At 53.9% G+C, this 17,264-nt stretch overlaps 1 long non-coding RNA gene across 2 annotated transcripts; it reads left to right on the top strand.

The window, feature by feature from the left end:
- Window positions 1–763: 763 nt before the first annotated feature.
- Window positions 764–14,079, top strand: LOC149123188 (uncharacterized). Of its 2 annotated transcripts, none has more exons than XR_016218339.1 (3): window positions 764–1,249; window positions 10,519–10,718; window positions 12,952–14,079. It is a non-coding gene; the product is annotated as an uncharacterized LOC149123188 (long non-coding RNA). The 2 variants fall into 2 exon arrangements; XR_016218340.1 differs by having other exon boundaries at window positions 1,048–1,249; window positions 9,788–10,718.
- The last annotated feature ends 3,185 nt before the right edge of the window (window positions 14,080–17,264 follow it).

Raw genomic sequence — 17,264 nt, 5'->3', positions numbered from 1 at the left:
GCCTGGTCTGGCCAGGTGTACTCTCTCCACTCAACCATGTAACCTTGCTCCTTCCTCCCCCCACCCCCCGAGTCCGAGCAACTGCACTCTTTCCCAGGTCCTGTCTAGAGAGGTGCTCATCCATCCTGATGGATGCCCCTTCCCTAATTTTATTTTTTTATTTTTGACAGGCAGAGTGGACAGTGAGAGAGAGAGACAGAGAGAAAGATCTTCCTTTGCCGTTGGTTCACCTTCCAATGGCCGCCACGGTGCATTGCGCTGATCTGAAGGCAGGAGCCAGGTGCTTCTCCTGGTCTCCCATGTGGGTGCAGGGCCCAAGCACTTCAGCCATCCTCCACTGCACTCCTGGGCCACAGCAGAGAGCTGGCCTGGAAGAGGGGCAACCGGGACAGAATCCGGCGCCCCGACTGGGACTAGAACCCAGTGTGCCAGCACCACAAGGTGGAGGATTAGCCTAGTGAGCCACGGCGCCGGCCGTCCCTTCCCTAATAAACCTTGCTATTTTACCTCCCACTACTCTGTCTCACGCCTGAATTCTTTCTTGCACGAAGACAAGAACCCTGCAATTTCTCCGGTAACAAAAGGACGTCCCTGCCCCACACGGGCCCGCAGAATCCAAATCCACAGGGACCCAGAGCCGCGTTCGGTACACGGTGTGCCTGCCCCTGGCAGGGATACAGACCCAGCATTCTTCCCGCCAGTCCCCTGGCTGCCCCAGCTCCTGGGGTCTGGGTGCCAGGAGGCGGCCTTGCCAGGGAGTCGTGCCCACGGCTGCCGGCGCCTGGCGGGAGGGGACGCGCCACCTGCAGGAGCTCTGCTGAGTGGCTGCTCTCTGGAGCCCACCAAATGGGTACACACAAGCTCAGTGTGAATTGCTCCGCAGGGAGCCCGTAGACCTCATCCCTTTGAAGACTCCAAGGCCAAGTTTCTGTCACCAGCCTGAGCAGAGGGCACACAGGCCCTGGCTCCCCGCGGCCGCTGATCACGGAACTCGCTGCAGGTGGCGTCAGAGGCGGCAGACCAGGGGGCGCACCTGTTAGCTAAGGAGACTCCGGCCCGAACGACTGGAGAGGCAGACCTGCTTCCAGCAGAAAGGGCCGCTGCTGGCAATGAGCTCTTCGGCACAGGCTGGGTGTGGGAGCCCTGATTCCAAGGACGTGGCTTTTATTTGACCAAGCAAGGGGCGGGCTCGGGAGACTTTGTGCGACATCTCGTGACACTGGAAAAAATCACTCACCTGGAACCAGAGGTCAGGCTTGTGTTCTGGCAGAAACAAGAACTTGCTCATCCTGCACGGGGTGGGGGTGGGGGTGGGGGTGGGGGGTGGGGGTGGGTGGGAGGGGGGCAGGTGACTATGAGGCCGCAACTCTCACGAGGAAGGGAAAAAAAAAAAAATCCAGACTTGTGGTCTCACAGAGGGCCAGGGTGAGCTGTCCCCAGGGCCTGGGGGGAGGGGAGCGGAGCGCGTCACCCCCAAGGGCGAAGGAAGCAAGAGAGGAGGTGAGGAACAGGCTTGAGGGCTGGAGACACAGTGAATGCAGGGGCGGCTGACCCGGGCGCCCGACCCGGGCGCCCGCATCACTTCCCACCCCTGCTGCTTCTGCAGTTCCAGGGCTCGCTTACTGCTCCCTGCTCCACGCCCCTCTCTGCCTCCTACGCCTAAGAGAAAGCAGAGGCCTCGGGCTTGGCCTTCCTGGGAGAGACACCTGCTCTGGTGTCACCTCCCAGCCTCTCCTGCCCCGGCTGCCAGCGGCTCCCCCCGCCTAGCTCAGCCGCCTCGGCTGTCGTGGCCGCCGACTGCCTCTTGGTCCGTGGCACGTTTGGTGCTCCTTTTCTTGAACTCCTCACAGCCTCCCTGTGGTGGGCCGGCCCCTGCCAGCGTCTCCCCAGGGACATTCTGCGCCTTCTGTGCCAGCATCTTCTGTGCCAGTGGCAGAGTGGCTCCTCTGCCACTCCCTCCCCTGTGGTCCCCTCACAGCCCTCGCGCTCTCTCTCTCTCTCTCTCTCTCTCTGTCTCTCTCAGAGCCATGTATGCCGAGACCCTTTGCAGTAAGCGGCACAGTGAGGAATGCAAGACCATCGTGTCTGAGCTGAGCACACCATGTGGCGGAAGTCCCTGGGGGGCGGGACTCAGCATTGGTGTTGTGGCGTGGCTGGGCCACGGCCTCTGATGCCCGCATCTCTCTCTCTCTCTCTCTCTTTTTTTTTTTTTTTTTTTTTTTGACAGGCAGAGTGGACAGTGTGAGAGAGAGACAGAGAGAAAGGTCTTCCTTTGCCGTTGGTTCACCCTCCAATGGCCGCCGCGGCCGGCGCGCTGTGGCCAGCACACTGCGCTGGTCCGAAGGCAGGAGCCAGGTGCTTCTCCTGGTCTCCCATGGGGTGCAGGGCCCAAGCACTTGGGCCATCCTCCACTGCACTCCCTGGCCACAGCAGAGAGCTGGCCTGGAAGAGGGGCAACCGGGACAGAATCCGGCTCCCCGACCGGGACTAGAACCCGGTGTGCCAGTGTCACAAGGTGGAAGATTAACCTAGTGAGCCGCAGTGCCAGCTGCCCGCATCTCTTATGAGCTCCGATTTGAGACCCGGCTGCTCCACTTCCCATCCAGCTCCCTGCTAATGCACCTGGGAAAGCAGCAGAAGATACCTCAAGTGCTTGAGCCCCTGCCACCCACATGGGAGACCCAGATGGAGCTCCAGGTTCCCTGGCTTCCAACCAGGTCATTTAGGGAGTGAACCAGCAGATAAAAGATCTCTCTCTCTCTCTCTCTGTCCCTATCTCTCTGTAACTCCACATTTTTTTTTTCAAGATTTATTTATTTATTTTAAAGCAGAATTACACACAGAGAGAAGGAAAGGCAGAGAGAGAGAGGTCTTCCATCTGCTGGATCGCTCCTCAGTTGGCAGCAAAGGCCAGAGCTGGGCTGATTTGGAGCCAGGAGCCTCTTCCGGGTCTCCCATGCAGGTGCAGGGGCCCAAGGACTTGGGCCGTCTTCTACTGCTTTCCCAGGCCATAGCAGAGAGCTGGATCAGAAGTGGAGCAGCTGGGATTTGAACCAGCACCTATATGGGATGCCGGCATTGCAGACTTTGGCCATACCCACTATGCCACAGTGCCCCCTCTGTAACTCCACTTTTCAAATAAATAGATACATCTTAAAACAAAACAAAACAAAAAGATAAAGTACTTGGATTTCACAGACCAGGGTTTGGGGTGAGTTGGAGCCCTATCCTGTGCCCCGAGGCTCTCAGCACGGGGGGGGGGGGGGGGGGGATGGGGGGGTTGGATAAGAATAGTGCTGGCTTCACAGGCTTGTTAGGAGGATCCGGCGGGGTCATTCCAGAGCGAGCACCTGGTGCAGGCAGCTGTCAACACGGGGCCTGCCCCTGTTCTGATGTGCAGGGGAGAGATACAGTGGAATGAGATTAACCGGAGAACTGGCCTTTGGGACTCCCAAGGGCAGTGGGTGACCTGCTGGGGTCTGGTGCCAAGGGCCTTGCTAACCCAGGAGTGCAGATGGGGCGGGGCTGAGGGTCGAGAAGTCTGGATGACCTTGGGAGCACCTGACGGCCAGGCGGGCGGGCTAGCCGGCCAGCCAGTGGCCACAATGCCCTCTGTGCATGGCCCAGGCGTTCCTGAGGCAGAGGGGGAGGGGCAGAGGGATCACAGTGTTAACGAGCTTGGAGCCCGGAAGGAAAAGGTGACCTTCGGGGCTGTGCCCTGGGGGAGGGGATCCAACCGCCAGGGGAACGCACACCAGCCCTGGTTGCTATGTACCCGTAATTACAGGCTCCAGGAAACTGGTTGTGGCTGGAGCCGGGAGCCGGGAGCTGCTGTTAAGTTGTCAGGAATTTTGCAAGCCTCTGGTTAAACACAGCCATTATGAGAGGATGACTTACACGAGGGTACTTTAAAAGGTTGGGGGTGGGGGGAGTGGAATTCAAGGCTTATTTCGGTGCAGAATAATTTGACATTGGGGTCTTCCAGAACTTTGTGGCGGGATGGGTGTTTGACACAGTGGCTAATACGCTGGTGAAGATGCCCGTATCCCATGCTGGAGTAGCTGGGTTTGATACCCGTGACCAGTTCCTGGCTCCAGCAGGCCCAGGGAGGCAGCGATGATGGCCGAAGTACTCGGGTCCCTGCCTCCCATGTGGGCGACCTGGATGGAGTCCCTGGTTCCCAGCTCTGTCCCCGATCCAGCCCCATCGTGGCAGGCATCTGGGGAGTGAATTAGCAGATGAGAGCTCTCACTCTCTATCTTCTTCTCTTTTTGCCTCTCAAATAAGTAATAAAAATTTAAAAATTTTTAAAGAGAAAAATCTCATGGAAAACCTATGCACAGCCCGACGCAGCGGCTCACTAGGCTAATCCTCCGCCTGTGGTGCCAGCACACCGGGTTCTAGTCCCCGTCAGGGCACCGGATTCTGTCCCAGTTGCCCCTCTTCCAGGTCAGCTCTCTGCTGTGGCCCAGGAGTGCAGTGGAGGATGGCCCAAGTGCTTGGGTCCTGCACCCGCATGGGAGACCAGGAGAGGCACCTGGCTCCTGCCTTCGGATCAGCGCGGTGCGCCGGCCGCAGCACGGTAGCCACGGCGGCCATTGGAGGGTGAACCAACGGCAAAGGAAGACCTTTCTCTCTGTCTCTCTCTCTCTGACTGTCCACTCTGCCTGTCAAAAAAATAAAAAATACAAATAATTAAAAAAGGAAAACCTATGCACAAATTTCAAAATTTTGTTGCACCAAAATAAAATTTTTGGGTCTCCATTTTTCTGTGAACTCTCTCTCTCTCTCTCTCTCTGCCTCTGCCTCTCTATAACTCTGCCTTTCAAATAAAAACAAACAAAAAGAATCAGTTAATGCTGCAAATCAATACACAAAACACACACATGCACCCCCCCACGCACACACACACACGCACACACACACTTGCGTAGGTACAAGCGCTCGTTGTTAAATATTCAGCAGCACTTGGTTGGGTAAACTGACTCTAGCAAGCTTGTCTTTAGCCATTTCTCATGAGTTCCAGTTTCCCCCACCTGCTCCATGGCCCAGTCCAGCCTTGGGTGTCCCCAGTCCAACATCTGGGAAAGCTGCCTCGGAGGGGGGGTCCCAATGTCCCACCAGAGGTGATCATGGCTGATCACTCACCACCTGCTGAGTTCTGGTCTGAAGAAGTGCTCCTCATGCCCTCACAACGTCACCACGGGGTCCCCTGCCTGTTTGCTGATGAACAAGCGCCCTGCAGTGAAGTTGGGCAGCCCTGCCTGCTGGGACAAGGCTGGCACCCTCCCTGCACCACCAGCCCCAGGAGAGGCTGCTAATCTGATAAGGGAGTCAGATTAAGTGGCCACTGGTAGCCATCGTGCCAATGCCGCAGCTGTTGGGTTTTATTGTCTTGGTCACGTGGGCTCACAGAGCCCAACCCAGGTCTTTAGGGGCCTTTCATGGGTGTGTGAGACTGTTCTATGGAGTTAATGATCCACTGTTTCCGTTGATGTAGTGTTTTAGGTCAATCAATTATTAATTAGGAATTGAGATCCCACTATGTAACCAACTCAGCTCAGGACCTGGCCACCATCCCTGAAGACCAAAGCCGAGAGACTTTTATTTTTTTTTTTTTTAATTTTTATCTTTATTATCTGAAAGGCACACAGAGAGAAAGAGATCTTCCATCTGCTGGTTCACTCCCCAGATGTCCACAATAACTGGCGTGGGGCAGAAGCCAGGGGCCTGGAACTCCACTCGGGTCTCCCATGCCGGGGGCAGAAGGGGATTTAACTCACTGTAGGTCCTTGTCTCACACAAAAACGAACATTCTCAGGGCAGGCATTTATAAGGTACATGACCAGTGAGAGAGAAAATGGCCAAGAGAGCGAGCGAGCGCGCACACCCCAGAGAGCACCCCAGGTCTGCAGTGAAAGACAGCTCTCCTCCCCCAGCTGCTGGGGAGGTAGGAGGTGGCACCTCTGCATTACAAGTGAAGCCACCTGGTGATCTTATGACAATCCCCCACAAATTCCACGTGGAGCATAATACCCGTATTTTCAAAGCGTGTCCCCTCAGGTCCCGGATGTAGCAGGTGCACCCTGGGAAAGGGGGAGTTTTGATTGACCGAAGTAGGAGGATAGAATTACGTTTGGGGCTTTCAGAGGCCTCCAGCTCACGCAGACCCATCTAGCGACCTGGTTTCTGCAAATTCACAAGCACCTGGTGCCGCCCAGAGTGCAAATGAGGGGGAAGCTGTACCCAGGACCTGCGCCCAGGCCCTCTGCCGTTGGATGCAGGCGTTCTAAGCAGTGTCGCAAAACCACCCCAACTGCTGTACTAAGTGCTTGTCCGCATCCAGGAAGTCTAAGTTGCTTGTTGGGGCAGCCAGTGATTGGTGCAATGGTTAAGATGCCCCCCGGGACTCCTGCAGCCTGTATCGGTGTGCCTGGGGTTGAGTCTCAGCTTTGTTCCAGATTCTAGCTTCCTGCTGATGTACACCCCGGGAGACACTGGTGATGGCTTGGGTGCTTGAGTGTCTGCCACCCACACAGAAGACCCGGCTTGAACTCTAGGCTCTTGACTTCGCCATGACCCAGGCCTAGCTGTTGCACATATTTGAGGGAGTGACCCAGCGTCTGGAAAAGTTCTGTCTGTGTTTCTGCCTTTTAAATAAGTAAAAATCAGGGCAGGCATTGCGGTACAGCCGATGAAACTGCTGCTTGGGATGCCCATGTTCCGTATCAAAGTAGCCAGGATTAGGGCCCACGATTTGGTGTAGTGGGTTAGGCTGCTGCCTGCAAAGCCAGCACCCCATATGGGCACTGGTTCGAGTCCCAGCTGCTCTGCTTCTAATCCAGCTCCCTGCTAATGCATCTGAAAGGGCAGAAGAAGATAAGATGGCCCAAGTCCTTGGGCCCCTGCGCCTATGTGGGAGACCTGGAAGAAGCTCCTAGCTCCTGCCTTTGGCCTGGCCCTGCCCTGGCTGTTGTGGTCATTTGGGGAGTAAACCAGTGGATAGAAGACCTGTCTTTCTTTCTCCCTCTCCCTCTCTTCCTCCTGACCTCTGCCCTACAAATAAATAAATCTTTTTTTTTTTTTAAATATGTGGGATTGAATCTCCTATCTGCGTCCAGTCCAGCATTTTGCTGGAAAAATGAGGAAAAGTCTTGCAACAGGCAAAAGAGAATAGATAGCAAGCAAATGGAAAGGAATGCGATCCACTGGCCCCCAGGGAAATGCAATCTAAAACCACACTGGGATACCACTGTACCCACCAGCAGGACTGAAACTGAAAAGAATGACAACGTCATCTGTTACTGAAGCCATAGTGGAACTGGAAGTCTCACACAGTGCACGTAGACTTATCAATAGACAATCACGTTGGGAGACTGGAATCTTTTTTTTTTTTTTTTTTTTTTTTTGACAGGCAGACTGGACAGTGAGAGAGAGAGACAGAGAGAAAGATCTTCCTTTACCATTAGTTCACCCTCCAACGGCCGCTGCGGCTGGAGGGCTGCGGCCGGTGCACTGAGCTGATCTGAAGCCAGGAGCCGGGAGCCAGGTGCCTCTCCTGGTCTCCCATGGGGTACAGGGCCCATGGACCTGGGCCATCCTCCACTGCACTCCCGGGCCATAGCAGAGAGCTGGACTGGAAGAGGGGCAACCGGGACAGAATCCGGGCCCCCAACCGGGACTACTGTGGCGGCCATTGGAGTGTGAACCAATGGCAAAGGAAGACCTTTCTCTCTGTCTCTCTCTCTCTCACTGTCCACTCTGCCTGTAAAAGAGAGAGAGAGAGAGAGAGAGAGAGAGAGAGAGAGAGAGAAAGAGAGGCTAGGCTAGGCCCAAGCCAGGAGCCAGGAAGAGGATCTAGGTCTCCCATGCTTCCAAGTAGACATCAGAGATCCAAGTACTTGAGCCACCAACTGCCACCTCCTAGGGTCTGAATTAGCAGAATCTGGAGCTAGAGCCAGGAGTTGAATGTAGACATTTGGATGTGGGACAAGGTGTCCTAACCAACGTCTTAGCTACTGGGTCAAGGGCCCACCCCTACTCACAGATGTTTGTTGTAAGGACTGAGGGGGGGGGGGTCAGTGTTAGGGCATAGTGGAGGGTAAGTTGCCCCCTGCAGCCCTGGCATCCTATATGGCTGCTGGTTCAGGTTCTGGCTGCTGCGTTTCCCATCCAGCTCCCTGCCAATGCACCTGGGAAAGCAGTGGAGGATGACCCAAGTGCTTGGGCCCCTAGATCTATGTGGGGGATCTGGATGAAGCTCCTGGCTCCCACTTTGGCCTACCCTAGCTCTGGCTGTTGCAGTCATTTGGGTATTGAACCAGCTGATGGAAGATTCTCAGTCTCTCTCTGAAACTCTGTTTTTCAAATAAAGAAAATAATTTTAAAAAATAAAGACCTGTTCAATGGTGTCCTCCAGTTATTAATCAGAAAATTGAGCAAAAAAATTTTTAAAGATTTATTTATTTATTTTAAGGTAGTGTTATAGAGAGGGAGAGATAGAGGTAGAGGTAGAGGTAGAGATAGAGGTAGAGGTAGAGATAGAGAGAGAGAGAGAGACCTCTCATCTGCTGGTTCACTCCCTAAACGGCCACAGTGCCCATAGCTGGGCTGATCCAAAGCTAGGAGCCAGGAGCTTCCTCCAAATCTCCAATGTGGGTGCAGGGGCCCAAGGACTTGGCCCATCTTCTGCTGCTTTCCCAGGCCACAGCAGAGAGCTGGATCAGAAGTGGAGCAGCCGGAATTCGAACTGGCGCCCGTGTAAGATGCTGGCACTGCAGGCGGTGGCTTTACTTGATACCCCACAGCACCTCCCCTGCACCGTTTTATAACAGGACCTGGAGTATCCTTGGATTTGGGTATCCATGGGAAGCCCTGGGTATGACTCCCTATCTGGTCTCTAGGGATGATGGGATAGAATAAAATGCTGGAAGTAGACATGTCCATGACCACATTGGGAGACTGCACTTTTTAATTTATTTTTATTTTATTTTATTTTATTTTGACAGGCAGAGTTAGACAGTGAGAAAGAGAGAGACAGAGAGAAAGGTCTTCCTTTTCCATTGGTTCACCCTCCAAATGGATGCTATGGCTGGCGCGCTGCGCCAATCCGAAGCCAGGAGCCAGGTGCCTCCTCCTGGTCTCCCATGTGGGTGCAGGGCCCAAGCACCTGGGCCATCCTCCACTGCACTCCCAGGCCACAGCAGAGAGCTGGACTGGAAGAGGGGCAACCAGGACAGAATCCGGCGCCCCGACCGGGACTAGAACCCGGGGTGCCGGCGCCACAGGTGGAGGATGAGCCTAGTGAGCTGCGGCACCGGCCGAGACTGCACATTTTAAAAATTATTTGTTATGGGCTGGTGCCGTGGCTCACTAGGCTAATCCTCCACCTAGCAGCACCGGCACACTGGGTTCTAGTCCCGGTCGGGGTGCCGGATTCTGTCCCGGTTGCCCCTCTTCCAGGCCAGCTCTCTGCTGTGGCCAGGGAGTGCAGTGGAGGATGGTCCAAGTGCTTGGGTCCTGCACCCCATGGGAGACCAGGATAAGTACCTGGCTCCTGCCATCGGATCAGCGCGGTGCGCCAGCCACAGTGCGCCGGCCACGGCGGCCATTGGAGGGTGAACCAACGGCAAAAGGAAGACCTTTCTCTCTGTCTCTCTCTCTCTCTCTCTCTCTTTCTCACTATCCACTCTGCCTGTCAAAAAAAAAAAAAGTTATTTGTTACTTTTCATTTTATTGGAAAGACACACACAAAGAGTGATCTTCCCTCAATTTTTTCATTCCCCAGGTGCCCACAACATCCAAGGTCAGGCCAGGCCAAAGTCGAGAGCCTAGCTTTCCATCTGGGTCTCTCACATGGGTGACTGGGACCCAAGTACTTGAACCCATCACCTGCTGCCTCCCACGGTGCACGTCAGCAGGAAGCCGGATGGGACGTGGAGTAGCCAGGACTCAAGCCAGGTACTCTGAATGGGTTTCCGGCATCTCAAGTGGCGACTTAGCAACTGCACCTGAGACCCTCCGCACTTGGGGTATGGTAACAGCGCCCTCAGAACTTGAGACCAAGCCTGTGGAAGTTCATGAGAATTTATGAGCGCACGGGTTTGAAGAACTGATTGAAAAGAGGGACTCAAAGGGCGGCAGCGGAGCTCTGCAGCTTTCGCTTCGGGAGCTACCTTCTTGTTTTCCTACTTTTTGTGTATTTTGCTTTTAAAGATTTATTTTATTTGTGGAGTGACAGAGAGACAGAGAGACAGGTGGTTCACTCCCCAAATGACTGCAGCAGCAGGGGCTGGGCCATTCAGAGGCCACGAGCCCGGCACTGCATCTGGGTCTCCCACATGGCTGGCAGGAGTCTTGGGCCATCTGCTGCTGCTTGCCCAGGTGCATTAGCAGGGAGCTGGAGGGGCATGGAGCAGCCGGGACTCGGAACTGATACTCTGATAAGAGATGCCGGCGGCCCAGGCAGCAGCTTAACCTGCTACGCCAGAACACTGGGCTCTGCCCTCTTGTTTTCAGGAACACCTGGAACTTACAAGTTCGACCCCGTGTTGGACCGCAGGTGCCAAAGAAGACACATCACAGAGACCGACCAAGACTCTGCCTTGGCCTCGACTCTGGCAGGGCTACTCTGGGTCCTCGACTTCGCTATACCTGACCTTGAACTTCCCTTTCTGGCCTCACAGAGTCCCGGGTGGGTGAGAATCTTGCCGAGTCAGGTGAGTGAAACTCCCCCCGTCTCCGCGTCCTGTCTTCCGCTCAGCCGAAGCCCCTGTATCCAGGAAAGCTCTGTTCCAGGAGCTTTCTGATCGCTGCTCCTTGTTTATTTATTTATATTTTTTAAAAGATTTATTTATTTATTTAAAAGGCAGAGTTATAGAGAGGCAGAGGCAGAGAGAGGTCTTCCATCCACTGGTTCACTCCCCACATGACTGCAACTGCCAGAGCTATGCTGATCTGAAGCCAGGAGCCAGGAGCTGCTTCCAGGTCTCCCACGCAGGTGCAGGGGCCCAAGGACTCGGGCCATCTTCTACTGCTTTCCCAGGCCATAGCAGAGAGCTGGATCAGAAATGAAGCAGCGAGGACTAGAACCGGTGCCCATGTGGGATGCTGGCACTGCAGGAGGTGGCTTTCCCTGCTATGCTGCAGTGCCGGCCCCTACTCCTTATTTATTAGTTTCCGCTGGCCCTTGCTGGAATTGGAGTTCAATTCAGTCTCTCTCTCCCCAGTTGTAAGACCCCGTGAGCAGTGTCTTTATACCTATTGCCAGGAGCCACCATGATCACAACCCTCTAGGCTGGTGCTGGCTGTAGCGGGTTAAGTCACCACTTGGGATGCCAGCATCCCATACTGGCATCCATCCCAGGCTGGTTTGGTCATCTGGCAAGTGAACCAGTGAATAGGAAGATGTTTCTCTGTCATTCCTCCTTTAAATTTGTAAGTAATATTTTATTTTTATGATTTACTTATTTTATTATTTGAAAAGCAATGTTCAGAGTGAGGAGAGAGAGAGAGAGAGATGTTCCATCCACTGCTTCACTCCCCCATATGACAGGGGCCTGGAACCCCACCCAGGTCTCCCATGTGGGTGGCAGGGACACAGGTACTCAGGCCATCTTCTGCTGCTTTCCCAGGTGCATTAACAGGGAGCTGGATCTTTCCCAAGTACATTAGCATGGAACTGGATCAGAAGTGGAGCAGCAGGGACTAGAATCAGCACTTATGTGATGCCGGCGTCTGCAGGTGGCAGACTCAAACTACTGTGCCGCAAAGCCACCCCCCACCACCCTGCCTTTGCATTTTAAAAAAGGCTGCCTTCCCTTCTTCAACAAGTGCCTTGAATGATTTTTCCTCAACAAGACCTAGTGCAATACAATATAAAAGCACTATCAAAAAGGGAGTCCCTAAACCCTATATGTTTGCAATTTAAAGATATGTTCCTGGGGCCGGCGCTGTGGCATAGCAGGTAAAGCCGCTGTCTGCAGTGCCAGCATCCCATATGGAAGCTGTTCAAGTCCCGGCTTCTCCACTTCCGATCCAGCTCTCTGCTATGGCCTGGGAAAGCAGTAGAAGATGGCCCAAGTCCTTGGGCCCCTGCACTCATATGGGAGATCTGGAAGAAGCTCCTGGCTCCTAGCTTCGGATTGGCCCAGCTTTGGCTGTTTTGGTCATTTGGGGAGTGAACCAGCAGATGGAAGACTTCACTCTCTCTCTGTGTCTCCTTCTTTCTGTGTGTAACTCTGACTTTCAAATAAAAACAAAAAAAAATCTAAAAAAAATTTTAAAAATATTTATTATTTTAAAAAGAACTACAGTTTGCAAAATTAAAAAAATCATGGAAAAGTTGCATTGTTTACATTCTTAAAAAGATTTACTTATTTGAAAGTTAGAGAGAGAGAGAGAGAGAGAGAGAGAAAGTTCTCTTGCATCTGTTGGTTCACTCCCCAAATGGCTGCTATGGTTGGGGCTAGGCCAAGCTAGGAGCCTGGAGCCCCATCTGGGTCCCCTACATGGATAGCAGGGTTCCAGTTACTTGGGACATCTTCCACTGTTTTCCTAGGTGCATCAGTGAGGAGCTGGATCGGAAGTGAAACAGCCGGGACTCGAACTGGAACTCACATGGGATGCCGGCATTGGCATTGCAGGTGGTGGCTTTTAACCCACTGTGCCACAACACCAGACCTATTGTTTCCATTTCTGCAAATCTCTTACTAGCTGACAATACAAGTAGCAGGATTCTTTTTTAAGAAATATATTTATTTATTTGAAAGGTAGAGTTACAGAGAGAAGGGAGAGACAGAGAGAGATCTTCCATCTGCTGGTTCACTCCCCAAATGGCTACAACAGCCCAGATTGGGCCAGGCCAAAGCCAGGAGCCAGGAGCTTCATGTGGGTCTCCCATGTGAGCAGCAGGGACCCAAGCACTTGGGCTATCTTCTTCTGCTTTCCCAGGTGCATTAGGAGGGAGCGGGATCAGAAGTGGAGCAGCTGGGACTCGAACCAGCACCATATGGGCTACCTATGTTGTAAGCGGAGGGTTAACCTGCTATGACACAGCACCGACCCCAAGCGGGATTCTCATATCTGCTTCTGCACACAGTCTGCAGATATGAAGGTGCTTAATTCCATGGAAAATGGAATAAAAAGGTAAGTTTACTATGGCCAAAAAGTATTGAAATCCACGCATAGCTTTTGCATCACACGTTTTTGGGGGAGCTTTTTGAAGACCCCTGGTACACTCTGGGCGGGTGCTAACTTCCCCACCCCCGCCTTTGCACTGCCCGTACCAACCGTAGCCCAGCGAGAAGGGAAACGACAGCTCAGCATTGGTGCGACAGCGGCTCTGATTCCAGGATACCGAAGCTCTCACGATCCCACTCCACCAGCGGCTGAGACCCGGTGCCCTCGGTGGAAGCACCCGTCCGGACCTCCGCCCAACTTCTCTTGCTCCTGTCTTCTGTCCTCCTGAGCTGGCTGCAGCACCTGGGGGCTCCCTCTGGCCGGCAGCCCCCGCTGTTGGGAGTGACTGCTCCCGGCAGGTGCAATTCTGGGTGGCAACCACTGGGGTTTGGTGTGGGCCCCTCACCCTCCTTTCCGGTTTTTCCTTTCCTCCTCCGTGTTTCCCCCAGGGATGGAGGTGGTGTGAGAGAGGGGCCTTAAATAGGACAGGCAGGGGGTAAATTGTGCCCCTGGAGGGCTCTGAAATTTTTAATCAAATTTTACAATTTTATTTTCACTTGTATTTGAAAAGCAGAAAGACAGAGAGAGACATACACACACAGAATGACAGATGGAGGAGATCTTGCATTTGCTGGTTTACTCCCTAAATGCCTGCAACAGCTGGGGCTGGGCCAGGCTTAGAAGCCAAGGAGCTTGGCACTCCACTGGGCGGCAGTGGGCCACCATCTCCCGAGGGCCACAATCTGCTGCCTTTCCAGGCAGATTGGCAGGAAGCTGGATCCGAAGTGGACCAGCTCTGATACGGGGTGTGAGCTCCCCAAGCAGTGGCTCAAGCAGCTGTGCTAAATGCCCACCCCTTTTCTTTTCTTTTCTTTTCTTTTCTTTTCTTTTCTTTTCTTTTCTTTTCTTTTCTTTTTAAAATTTATTTAACAGAGTTAGTGAGAAAGAGAGACAGAGAGAAAGGTCTTCCTTCTGTTGGTTCACCCCCCAAATGGCCACCGATCCAAAGCCAGGAGCCAGGTGCTTCTCCTGGTCTCCCATGGGGTGCAGGGCCCAAGCACTTGGGCCATCCTCCACTGCCCTCCTGGGCCACAGCAGAGAGCTGGCCTGGAAGAGGAGCAACTGGGACTAGAACCCGGCGCCCATATGGGATGCCAGCACCGCAGGTGGAGGATTAACCAAGTGAGCCACAGTGCCGGCCCCAGCTCTTTCTTTTCTTAAAAAATTTGTTTTGGGGGGCCAGTGCTGTGGCATAGCAGGTAAAGTCACTGCCTGCAGTGCTGGCATCCATATCGGGCACTGGTTTGAGTCCTGGCTGTTCCACTTCTGATCCAGCTCTCTGCTATGGCCTGGGAAATCAGTAGAAGATGGCCCAACTCCTTGGGACCCCTGCACCCATGTGGGAGACCCAGAGGAAGCTCCTGGCTCCTGGCTCCTGGCTTTGGATTCATGCAGCTTCAGCCGTTGCAGCCAATTTGGGAGTGACCAATGGATGGAAGACCTCTCTCACTGCTTCTCCTTCTCTCTGTGTGACTTTCAAATAAATAAATCTTAACTTTTTTTTTTTCCATTTTATTTGAAGGACAGAGTGACCAAGTCAGAGGGAGACAGATGAAGAGAGCTCTTTCAACTGTTGATTCCCTTCCCCAAATGCCTACCACAGCCAGAGCTGGACCAGGCTGAAACCGGAAGCCTGGAACTCAGTCCAAATCTCGCATGTGGGTGGCAGGGACCCAAGTCCTTGAGCCATCATCTGCTCCCTTCTAGAGTGTGAAGGAGCAGGAAGCTGGATTGGAAGTGCAGGAGCTAGGACCTGAACCAGGCCCTCTGATATGGAACGTGGGTGTCCCCAGCAGGGACTAGCAGCTATGCCAAACGCCCACCCGCACAGAACACTTTCCCATATCAGTAAATATACAGAAGCTCTATCTCAATATAGCCGACAATGGATGTTTGGGTCGTTCTCAATGTTTATCTATTACAAGCAAAGCCTCAGTAAACACCTTGTACCTCTCTTTCTGCACAATTAGGTGCGTATTTCTGTGGTGTTGGTCCCTCAAAGTGAAAGGCCTGAGGCTGCCTCCAACAGTGCATGGATGCCTCAGCATCTCCCTGCAGGGACCAGACTCACCCAACTGTTCCTCAACCACACCCACTGGATTTTAGAATGACCCGATCACACCTCCAGCCCTTCCACATCCCCCATCGGATCCAGGCCCTCTCAGGAAGGGAGTGGACCCTCTTGTCCACCCCAGGACATGCCTGGTGTGTGACCGAGGCTCAGCGAGCTGGTGTGGAGTGCCAGGAATGATGCGACAATATTGCCACTGCCAGCAGCAGGGCCCCCGTGTGTGCACCAGGCTCCGTTCCAAGCATTTTATCGGCATGGGCTTAATCCTCAGAACTACCCTAGGAGTAGACACCGTTATTATCCATGCCCACTTTGCAGAGGCAGAAAGTAAGGCTCAGAGAGTGACAAGCCCAGGCCACGAGATCCTTATGCACACAATGACTTCCACAGACTGGGAGAAACCTCCGTGCCCTGGGAACCGGCTGCCAGTGCGCTCGTGTTGCACATGGTTGTTTTCATGGCTTTGCCGTTTCTCCCCGCCTTGCCTCTAGTTCCCTGGCTTTATTAGGAATTTTCAGGATTAACATAAGCTGCATGAGGAAAATTTCTTAAAAAAAAAAAAAAAGATTTATTGGGGCCAGCACTGTGGCGTAGCGGGTAAAGTTGCCGCCTGCAGTGCCGGCATCCCATATGGGGTGCCGGTTTGGGTCCCAGCTGCTTCACTTCCAATCCAGCTCTCTGCTATGGCCTGGGAAAGCGGTGAGGATGGCCCAAGTCCTTGGGTCCCTTGCACCCATGTGGGAGACCTAGAAGAAGCTCCTGGCTCTTGGCTTCAGATTGGCGCAGGGAGTGAACCAGCAGATGGAAGACCCCCCCCCCCCCGCCTTTCCTTCTCTGTGTAACTGTACTGATCCAAAGCCAGGAGCCAGGAGCTTCTTCCAGGTCTCCTACATGGGTGCAGGGCCCCAAAGACTTGGGCCATCCTCACTGCTTTCCCAGGCACATTTGCAGGGAGCTGGATCAGAAGTGGGGCAGCCAGTACTCGAACTGGCATCCTATAGGATGCTGCTACTGCCGGACAGGGCTTTAACCTGCTGAGCCACAGCGCCGGCCCCGGGGAAAATTTCATACAAATTTGCTTCTGAATCCCCTCGTTGTCAACCTGACAAGGTTAGAATCAGACTGGTATTGTGCTTTTACTGGGGGCTTAGGGGTTGAGTGCCTCACATGCTGTCTCCCCCACCCCTGCCCGGGGGAGGCTTGGGACATCAGTACTTGGACTGGCCATGGTCTTCATCAGCTTGGGATGCTTTAGCAGAAATGTCATAGACCGGGTGGTTTAAGCAACCACTCAGAAACTGCTTCCCTTACAGGGCTGGAGTCTGTGGGGTCCGAGGGCAAGGTGCCAGTGAACTTGGTTCCTGGGGAGGGCCTCGTGGTGGAGAGACAAATCGTCTCTCTCAGGTCTCTTCTTTTAAAATCTATTCATTTGTATATATTCGAAAGGCAGAGCGAGAGTGAGATATGTATCTCTCATTGACGGGTTCCCTGTCCAAATGCCTGCACCCAGGCCAAAGCCGGGAACTCCATCTGGATCTCCCACGTGGGTGGCAGGGACCCAAGTCCTGAGCCATCACCTGCTGCCTCCCAGCATTAGCAGGACGCTGGACCGGAAGTGGGGGTGGGGCTTGATCTCGTGCCCTCTGATATGGGAGGCTTAACCCACGCCTGGCGCCTCACCTCTCTTCTCATATGGGGGCCAACCCCACCTCGAGGGCTCCTCCTTCTGCCCTAAATACCGCCCACGGACCCGCCTCCAAAAACCACCAGATCAGGGGCCAGGGCTTCAACATGCGGATTTGGGGTGCACACCCATTCGGTTCAGAGCAGCCACCACCCGCGAGTGCAGTCTGGCTGTGGGGGGGGCACCTCGTGAGAGGAAGGGACAGTGGCAGGGCCTCCTCCCGGGAATGTGGGGTTCTTGGGGAGAGGAAATAGTGGAAGAGAGGGGTGG

This window comes from Oryctolagus cuniculus, chromosome 12, assembly GCF_051225735.1.
Source record: "Oryctolagus cuniculus isolate XC-2025 breed Fujian yellow rabbit chromosome 12, ASM5122573v1, whole genome shotgun sequence".
Classification (NCBI taxonomy): domain Eukaryota; kingdom Metazoa; phylum Chordata; class Mammalia; order Lagomorpha; family Leporidae; genus Oryctolagus; species Oryctolagus cuniculus.
Note: the sequence above shows the minus strand (reverse complement) of the source record. Positions and strands in the feature narration are given on the sequence as shown.